At 46.8% G+C, this 10,468-nt stretch overlaps 1 pseudogene; it reads left to right on the forward strand.

Annotated features, from left to right (window-relative positions):
- Positions 1–815: 815 nt before the first annotated feature.
- Positions 816–6,036, forward strand: LOC125518050 (annotated as a pseudogene).
- Positions 6,037–10,468: the final 4,432 nt, after the last annotated feature.

Raw genomic sequence — 10,468 nt, forward strand, 5'->3', positions numbered from 1 at the left:
AATGCTGCGGGACGCCTGGTGGACGGCTCGCCGTCTCGCGCCTGCTCCGGCGCTGCCTCCGTCATCGTTGACCTCTAGGTGTGCGACTTGGACGACAACAGTTCTCGCCGACGAGGTGTTTGTTGAAATGCCTAAGAGAGATATAGGAGGAAGAAGAAGATAGGTACTGACGTGTGGGGCCCACCTGTTATAACGGTCAACTTAACGGTAAAAAATAAATGGAGTTGACTTTCCCGCCACGTCAGCCCTGATAGACAGGCCCCGCATGTCATAAATACGTTTAATAAATCTTCTAAACTGGCTATTTTTCAGAAGTGGTAGTTTTTAGTCACGAGATTTTAATTTTTTGATAGTTATCAGTCACTTTTTTTAAAGTGATAGTTCTGTGGGACGCGAACCCCAATTGTGATAGTTTTTTGTCAAACACTCGCATGATCAACGCCGGGAGACGAGACGAGGAGAGGAGAAGGAAGAAGGCCACACCAGACACCACGGAGTAGGAGTGGTTTTGCTTCAAGCTGCGACTGCTTCTCGAGTCGGCCCTCTTTTTTGAATTGATTTGAAGAAAAGGAAAACGAAATCCACGTAGGCACAAACAAAACCATGTCAGCTTCGAGAAAGTAGGAACTGACGAATGGACCCTTCCCGCCGTATGGGCCTCTCAACTGACGACAACCCAACCCATCGCGGCCTACCCGGTTATATAGTCTGTCTCCCCCAATCGATCGCTGCCGCATTCTGCATTGCTTCCTCCGTCCACTCCACTCCACGGCCGGCCGCTCACCTCACGAACCTCCGCCTCCAGCGCCCGCCGGATGGAGGAAGGGATCGGGTGGCTAGCGCAGGCCATCCTCGCAAGCCCCCTGATCGACAAGCATGATCCCTGGGTTAGCGAAGCCGGGCTCGCAGAGGAGATCGACGGGCTCAAGTCTGAAATCAAGGGAGTCCACATGGTGGTCTCTGCTGTGAAGGGCAGGGCGCTCGGGAACGAGGCACTGGCTGGATCTCTTGTTCATCTCAAGGAGGTGCTCTATGACGCCCGAAACCTAGTCGACGACCTCGACCACTACAGGCTCCAACAAGGTACGTACCACAGACTCACTTCTCGCTAGCTAGTTGTGATTTTTCATTGCAAAATACTACTGTACTACTGCAGTTGTGATCTATATATATCCGAGCTTCCTTCTTCAGGTGGTGAGTGTATAATATAAATAGCAGATGCACATGCCGCTACGGAATCTAGTTTAATTCGTTGATGTTTTCAGTCAGCTTGTACGTGCGATTTAGCGCACGCCTTGCTGAAATCTTTCATCTTCTGTTTAGTTTCTTTCCCATGTGAAAAAAGGAGAAAAAATAAACCCTGCCCGGGCTTGTGAAGCCTGGGAGTCTTGTTCTTGGCACTGAACCTGCAACTTTTGGCATGGTTTGTTCCCTAAATGTAAAATTTTAGTTGATGTTCTCCCTGTTCATCTAAAAGTTGAAGGTTTGGACGATGGTCATACGGGACCATGCTAACATTAATACTTGTCTTACTTTTTAGGCAAGCCCGCTTCGATCGAGCCAACAAGTAGCAGCCATGGCAAGAGGCTACGGTCCAAGGCGTGGGACCATTTCGTCGTGACAAGAGATGGTTATGATAACCCTGTGCACGCAGAATGTAAATACTGTCACACCGATAGTACAATGTAAGACCAAATACGGGACAGGAGTTTTGTCAAGGCATGTCAAAAGTGCTAGTTGTATGGAAATAACCCGAGCCCTACCAAGTCACCAACCACAAGACTCTTCCCCAAGGTACGTTTTACGGACCCAAGAACAACGTGCATTTCCTTATGAACTACTCTACATGAACAATCCATGCCTTTTTACATCTTCGCCCTGCCACACTTTATTTTGGAGTTGTACTTTTCTTAGATGCAAACTGGAATTCCCGCATCACAATCCCTATTTTGCGTACTTTTCTATCATTCAATGGATCATCCAAATATTTTTTGTTTTGGCCAAACTACCAACTTCTCATCCAAATTATATCAATCTCTAAATTTTATCTTTTAGGAAACAATCTAATCACTTTTCATCCAAATTATATCAATCTCTAAATTTTGTCTTTTAGGAAACAATCTAATTACTTTTCATCCATTTCTGCATCCATCTATACCCCTTCTTGTTCTGTTAATTCATTATTTACACTATCTACTTAAGAACCCTTTCTTTCTTCTTGTAGCATAAGCAATGTTACTGGAGAAGCCATGCCTGTTTCAGTTTGTAATTCATCCAGCAGAAAAAGAATGAGAATTGGTCGTGAGTCAACACAAGTCACCACAGATAACACAAAGCTCTGGAACAAGGACGGATTTTCGAGCAGGTTACGAGAATTAATTAATCAGTTGCAAGGCATCCAAGGGGATGTGAGAGGAGTTATAAATATACCTGTGCTAGATTCTGTTGCAGCTTCAAATCACCGTTGGAGTACAACCTATTTTGCATGCCGAAGAACATCGAGTCTTCATCAAAGGAAAATGTACGGGAGATCTGCAGAGAAAAATTTTATCATCAAGTTGATAAGCGAACACAAATCAGCTGGTGGTGTCACTGTTCTGCCTATTGTAGGCATCGGAGGAATTGGGAAGACAGCTCTGGCTCAACTTGTATACAATGATCCAGCAGTGGAAAATCAATTTGACCACAAGATATGGATTTGGGTGTCTAACAACTTTGATGAAGTGAGGCTCACAAGGGAGATGTTAGATTTTGTGTCACAGGAAACACATGGAGGGCTTTGCAACCTTGCCAAGCTTCAGGAGATCTTGAAGGGTAATATCAAGTCAAAGAGGATTCTACTTATTTTAGATGATGTTTGGGATGACAAAAATGACTGCCAATGGAACCAGCTGTTGGCTCCTTTTAAGTCTGACAATGCAAACAACAATTTGATACTAATGACAACTAGAAAACCATCTGTTGCAAAAAGGAGAGGAACGGCTGAACCAATTAAGTTAGGTGCGTTGGAAAAAGATGATTTCTGGTTATTGTTTAAAGCACATGCATTTGGTGATGAGAACTACGAAGAGCAAGAAAGTCTAAGTGGCATAGGACAAAAAATAGCACACAAGTTAAAAGGAAACCCATTAGCGGCACAAACTGCAGGAGCACTATTAATAGAGCATCTCACCGTTGAACATTGGACTAACGGTCTGAAGAATGAAGATTGGAAATCGCTGCACCTCAGTAGTGGAATTATGTCATCTTTGAAGTTTTGCTATGACGAGCTGCCCTTCCATTTACAGCAGTGCTTCTCATATTGTTCTATATTCCCATACGGTTATCAGTTTCCCGCGGAGGAGTTAGTCTATATGTGGATTTCACACGGATTTGTGAAGCTAGACGATTCAAGTGCGAGTTTAAAGGATACGGGATGGTACTATCTAACTGACTTGGTGAACCTGGGCTTCTTTGAGCAAGTCATCTCTTCGGTCAGACAAACTTCCTATTCCATTAGTGGTCTCATGCATGAGTTTGCAAGGGTTGTTTCAAGAAGGGAGTGTGCAACAATAGATGGTATATATTGCAATGAAATATTGCCAACTGTACACCATTTGTCAATACTAACTGATTCAATATATTCCATGGATGATCAGATGAGCAACATACCTTGTAGCAAGAAGTTTGAAGAAAAATTGAGAAGTTCATTTACATCAGTGAAAAAATTGAGGTCATTGGTGTTAATTGGGCAGTATGACTCTTTCTTCTTCAAAGCCTTCCAAGAAGTATTCCAAAAGGAACATCATTTGCGAGTGCTGCATTTGTCTGCAACATCTGCTGATTTTCAATTCCTTCTTGTGTAGTAGGGTAAATCATAGACATCTCCAGTATCTGAAACTTCAGGACAGTCATGTTGAGTTGGGTTCCTCGCCTCAAGTTTCGAGTAAGTTTTTCAATCGAGTGTTAGATGGTTGGCTTACCTCTTTACAAACAATTCATCTAGAGAACTGTGGAGAATGCTGGATAGTTCTATCACTGAAAAGGCTTCCGTCTCTTACAAGGTTATTTTTGAGAAACATGCGGAAAGTAAGAGAAGTATCGTTTCCGTCATTGGAGGAGCTAGTTTTAGTTGAAATGTCAGAGTTGGAGAGTTGTGTGTGCACTTCTCTTGGAGATATGAACTCTAGTTTAAGGGTATTGGATATCCGAAATTGCCACACACTCAAGATGTTTGCTTTGCTTGAGAAACATCATAGCTTCAAAATGAAGAAGGGTTCATGGTTGCCCAATCTTAGGAAGTTCATTGTTTACGATTGTCCTCACTTGGAAGTAGTGATCCCTCTTCGGCCTTCAGCCACATTTTCTGAACTTTTAATCAGCAGAGTTTCAACATCTTGACAATGGACAAGTTTTACATGGAAACATTCGAAATTAGGCCAAATAGTCTTTTGGGTGAGTCTTTTGGTGAGATGAGATTGGATGAAAAAATCTTGGCATTCCATAATCTGAGGGACCTCAAATGTTTGGAAATAAGTTTCTGCAGGAATCTGACGTCTATTCCACTAATAAGTTTTCATCAGCTCGTATCTTTAGAGAGTTTGACAATAGTGGGTTGCACAAAACTCTTCTCTTCGGATGTTGTGTCAGCGCACACCCATGAAGATATGATAGCTGCAGATTATATAGCCCTCCCATGTCTTGAAAGTCTTAGTATTTTTTCATGTGGAATAACGGGGAAGTGGTTATCTCTGATGCTTCGACATGCGCCGGCGGTGAAGAAATTGATGTTAAAGGACTGTTCAAAGTTGACACAGTTATGGATTGAAGGGGAAGAAAACGGTCCAGCGAATCTCAACCCAGCCTCGGAGGCTTCATCATCAGGATATCAAAATGGTTTGTCGGCAAACTCAGCTCCAGACGGTTTGTGGTGCATCCATTTAATCTCATCACTTCTCTCAAAGAGATAACTATTTCTAGATGCCCTCATCTAATATTTGACATCGCCAGACTTGCCTCCCTCGAGGAACTACTAAGTATAATCGAGGGTTTTGCCCCAAGATGCTCTCGTCTTTGGTGCACGGAAGACTGCTCCTACCGCAATCACTTGAACAAATTTTAATATATGAGTATCCTCAAGAAACCATTCAGCTGTGCTTTCTGAATAACCGCACGTGCCTCAAAAAGATACAATTATTTTATAGCTCAGCTTTGAATTCTCTAATGCTGCACTCCTGTACATCGTTGGAAGACTTGACAATTAGAGAATGCAAATCACTCACTGCATTACATGACATGGAATCGCTCAGGACTCTCAGGGCTTTGGCACTATATTCGAACTCAAGTTTGGAGCTTCTAGAGCTGAAACCCTTGACACTGCTGGAAGATCTTGAGATTGTGCACTGTACTTCGCTCGTCCCACTAGAGGGCTTGCGATCCCTCGTGAACCTCAGGCATTTCAAAGTAATCGGATCCCTGATAGGGTTTGGAGAGAGTTGTGATGGGATCATTTTCCCTAAACTGGAAAGTCTTACTATCGATATGTTGTCTCGCCTTACCACGCCATTCTGCAAGGGCCTCACCAGCCTCCAACGACTAGAGCTATATGATTTGAAAGAAGCATGATTAACAGCTGAGCAAGAGAAGGCACTTCTGCTCCATAGGTCCCTGCAGGATCTCCATTTTCTCAACTGTGATGACCTTGTACATCTTCCGGTGAGGCTGCACAGCCTTCCTTCCCTCAAGAGGATAAAGATCGGATGGTGTCCACGCATCTCAGAGCTACCCAAGGAGGGCCTCCCACCTTCGCTGGAGAAACTTGTTATAGTATGTTGTGATGATCTGGAAGATCTTCCTGCGGGGCTGCACAGCCTTCCTTCCCTCAAGAAACTGAAGATCGACTGTTGTAAGGGACTCTCACGGCTGCCCAAGGAGGGCCTCCCACCCTCGCTGGAACAGCTGGTGATCGAAGACTGCAGCAGCAAGCTCTCAAAACAATGCAGATTGCTAGCAACAAGCAAGCTAAAGGTCAAGATTGATGAGCCCTTTTTGGGATGATTACCTGCTGTCTTGCTGCTGTGCTAAGGTAGGTGCACTTCTTAGTTTCTACCATACTATATTGGTGTCTGTCAACAGAAGATGATGAACACCTTTTCCATTTTAATTGACGTATTGCACATATGGTCTGCAGCTACAGTAATGCACCTGGGAGATCAGATCACCAGCTCCAGTTTGGTGGATTGGAGACGTCTGACGCTATGCTGAAGAAAAGAAAAGAAAAGAAAAGAGGACCGTTATGCAGCTACTTCAATTTTTTTCTTTTCATCCATCAAGCAGGACTGCACTCACAAATGGCACAGAACTAATCCGATTTATGCAAACACCAAAAGTGAACATTTTCCTGCATGTCCCTTGCCTACATTCGTTGAGGAAGGCAGATCGTAAAACTGAAATCAACAGTGTAAATCAAATGTGTCCTGTTCCTTTGTGCTGTAATTATTCAAGGAAAAGACAGAGGAAAGATATGGCTTCTGATGTGGTTTAAATCAATGTGCTTTCCTAGATCTCTGTCGTTAGTCAGAGAGGCTATACTAGTATATCTTGTACGAATATAGAATGGCATCATAGCTGTATTTTGGCCCAACTTCTACCATGCCCTGCAAAAATCATGGAAGGAGCATGTTGCGTACTCGCATTTCAAAAGTTTTTATTAACTTAGTTAATTTGAATTCCTTTTGTTTATTAAGTTTTTGTAAGGGAAACTTGCTAAGCTTGGATGAATTTCCTGTGGGGAAAATATTTATTTTATATAACTAACTTCTCGTGCCAACTAATTTTATAAGCCTATCTTCGACCATGAATTTGACAAATAAAATATGAGTCATATAACAAAAAATGGTACTAACGGAAGTTTTTTTTCGAATTGAAAAGCCGAGGCCCACCTAAGATAGTACCATTGTACATGCCCTAACAAAGAAAGGAACGAAGCATACCTGCTCGCTCTCCTGAGGCATCACCGAGGGCAACCAATCCAGCGCGTGCAAGGCAGATGATTCACTGTATATTGATCATCGCACATTACAAGTGTTTATATATACTGGTACACACACACCGAATAGGTAGGTACTGTTACAACAGAAGAGAGGAGATGAGTTATTGCTCCGCTAGGGTTCCCACCCCCGCCGCCGCCGGCGACCTAGCCTCCCCACCGCCGCCGGCCGCCGGGCGCGCGCCTCCCGGCCCGCCCCGCTCCCCCCCACTCCCCCCTCTCCTCCCCTCCGCTCCCGCGGCGCGCTCGTGCGTGCCCGGGGGGACCCCCTGTGGCTGCGGCCCTCGGCCCCGCCTCCCTCCCCTCCCACCACCGCCGGCGAGCTCTGTCGGGCAAAGCCTGGGGGGCACGGCGACGGCGGGGCCCTCCTTCCCCGTCCGCTTGTGGGCGCCGGCGCGGGGCGGCTCCTTCGAGCGGTGGCGCTGGACGTCCGCGGGATCCAATGGCACGGCAGCGGTCTTGCGGGGCGGCGGGGTGGCCTGCTAGTGGCGGCGCTCCGGCGACCCTCGTTCTGCATGCGGCGGGGCGGCTGCGGTGCTCCCGTCTCAGGAGGTGGCGCGCGACCGGTTTCTTGCCGGATCTGGCCGGATCTGGCTTTGGGGGTCGGCCGGCGGCGCCTGGCTCCGGTGGTGCGTGCCCGGCAGCTCTGGCGCTTGGAGCTCGCCGGGCGACGCTGGTAGGGCAGCGGCCTGGCGTGGCCGCTGCTCCGGCTGTGGGCGACGGCATGGGTAGGTCTCGGTGGTGGCCTACCGGTGTCGTGGCGGCTTCACGGTGACTCGATGGATCTGCCCGCGGCAAGGATCGGCTTCTCCGGCGTCGGTTCGTCTGCATTCGGGCCGTCTCGACCTTCACCCCACCTCCTTGTCGCCTGGGCGCTACTCCCATCAATGGGCTGGTCCTCTCCCAGCTGCGGTCCACCGCTCGTCTTGCGTCCGATGCTGTAGGACCGAGCGCGTCTCGCGCACGATGCAGCAGGACCGAGCTCGTCTCGTGCACGGTGCAGCAGGACTGACCTCGTCCCCCTCTCGATGCTACAGGACCGAGCTCGTCCGCGCTTGGGGCAGCAGGATGGGTCGATGGATGCCAGTTCTGGCCGACCTATTGGGTCTCGACGCTGGGGGTTGCCCAGGGGCGCGAAAGGTGGGACCTTTCCGCTCGTCGCTTTCGTTGGGGTGCGGCGGGTCTCGGGTGAGGTGGTGTCGAGGTCTTGGATGCTGGGGCGGCGGCCCTGATGGTGGTTGTGCGGTGCTCTTGGGCAGAGCCCGTGCCTTGGTGCTGCCTGGTCACCATGGTCGTGTGGGCGGCGTGTTTGCCGGGGTGTGGCATTCGGTGGCGGTGAATGTTGGCCGAGGTGAAAACCTGCTCTATCTTAGGACAAACCGGCAGCGGCGAAGATCGTTCCCTTCTTGAAGGCGTCGTCACGGCTCTCATTGCCCGTCATGCGGCTCCGGGGGAAACTCTGATCTTTGGATCGGGCGGTGGCGGCGCTCCGGCGTCGTATCCTTCCTGAAGGCGCCGCTTGGAGTGCATGGTTCGTCATATGTAGCTTCATCTCTTTGGGGCGGTAGTGCTAAGAGTGGTGTTGCTGCGCTCAGCGCCTATGTATCATGTCTTGGGTGTGTGCGTGTGTTGTGGTGGCGTGGCGTTCACTCTGTGCATTCCAAAACCGAACCGAAAAACCATACCGAAAATAAACCGAACCGAACCGATTTTATGGTTTTTATGGTTTCTGGTTTCGGTATGGTATGAACTTTTCATACCGATTTGAACTTTGGTTTTTATGGTATATACCAAAAAACCGAACAGTTAACCGAATAAACCGAAGTAAAAAATAAATTTATATTTCTTGAGATGAACAACCATACAAGTTGTCATTTTTCTTGTACATGAGTCAAATTCACTAATAAGCATGTAAAATTTTCTTGTAACATAGTCATTTTTCTCTTTTTAAAATGCTAAGCACGTCCATAACCATCAACAGATGAATTAATGCATGCATATACACTTATATATATAGTCATATACTATTTGTGTAAAATAGTATGTGTTTTGAGTCACAAATTTGCAAATTATTATTACGTCATTTTCAAATTCGCGTCAACTTTGGTTTTTATGGTATATACCGAAACCATACCGAAATAATTTGGTATATACCGAAACCAAACCGTATTTTAATTTCATACCATATTTACCGAAGTATTAATACCGTACAAACCGAAAAACCGTATAAACCGAACCATGTAAACCGAATAAACCGAACGCACAGGGTGACGTGGCGTGTGTTTATACTAGATGCTTGTAGTTTGGTGTTTTATATATAAAGCGGGGCGAAAGCCTTTTTCGGTACAACAGTAGAGAAGATCACGCCGTGCGTGGTTACATGGGCGGACGCGACGTGCACAGGAGCGTGGGCGCCATAGGACTCGGGCTGGCCTGTTGCACACATGGACGAGGTTTCCACCCCCCCCTCCCCCAGGCAGCTGAAGCATGGTGCTCTGCAACTTTGAGGCTGCAGTTGGAATCGACAAACACACTAGTAGGGAGCCCCTTCGTGAAGATATCGGTGAATTGTGATGTCATCGGGACATGCAAGGCATGCACCTCGCCGAGAGACACACTCACGGGCAAAGTCAGGTCAATCTCAAAGTGCTTGATTTGTCCGCTGATGCTCAACAAGGTTGCTCGACATGTACATGGCACTGATGTTGTCACAGTAGACAACGGTAGCTTGTTATGGTGGGTGACGAAGCTCGGTGAGGGGTTGCCGCAACCAGCAAGCCTCGGCAATGGCATTGGCGATGCCTCGATACTCAGTCTCTGCGCTCGAGTAGGATACTGTGTTCTGGCGCTTCGACAACCAACTGACGAGGTTGGAGCTGAATTATGAATACCTACAGTTGCATATGGTGCCAAAAAATAGCAGTATGAGGAGTAGCATATGATGGCTGTGGGTAATTGGCCCAATAAAATGTAGTAGCATGGCCAATTTCCCGATTTGTTTGGATTAATATACTGCAAGTTAGTTGCAGGTGAATAAAAATGTGAAAAACTTTGTTGCATGCTATTGGAAGTTCTTACATGCGGTGTTTCAACTTGATTAACCCAACCTAGCGTGTTGCTCATCGGCATATGGATTTGTGGGGTTGCCGATGCATGAAAGTTAGGATGCATATGTTCATGTTACGAAAATTTTAAGTTGGAGCATAGAGATTATTTTGCTTTGTAGATTGCAAACCCTAGATGACGAACTCTTCATAGCAAGAACGGGTTAGAGACCGTTCGAAGCTTCTTCCCCAGTGGAGTCGTGAAAAAGTTGTTGGGGAACATAGTAATTTCAAAAAAATTCCTACGCACACGCAAGATCATGGTGATGCATAGCAACGAGAGGGGAGAGTGTGTCCACGTACCCTCGTAGGCCGAAAGCGGAAGCGTTAGCACAAC

Source organism: Triticum urartu, chromosome 7 (assembly GCF_003073215.2).
Source record: "Triticum urartu cultivar G1812 chromosome 7, Tu2.1, whole genome shotgun sequence".
Lineage (NCBI taxonomy): Eukaryota > Viridiplantae > Streptophyta > Magnoliopsida > Poales > Poaceae > Triticum > Triticum urartu.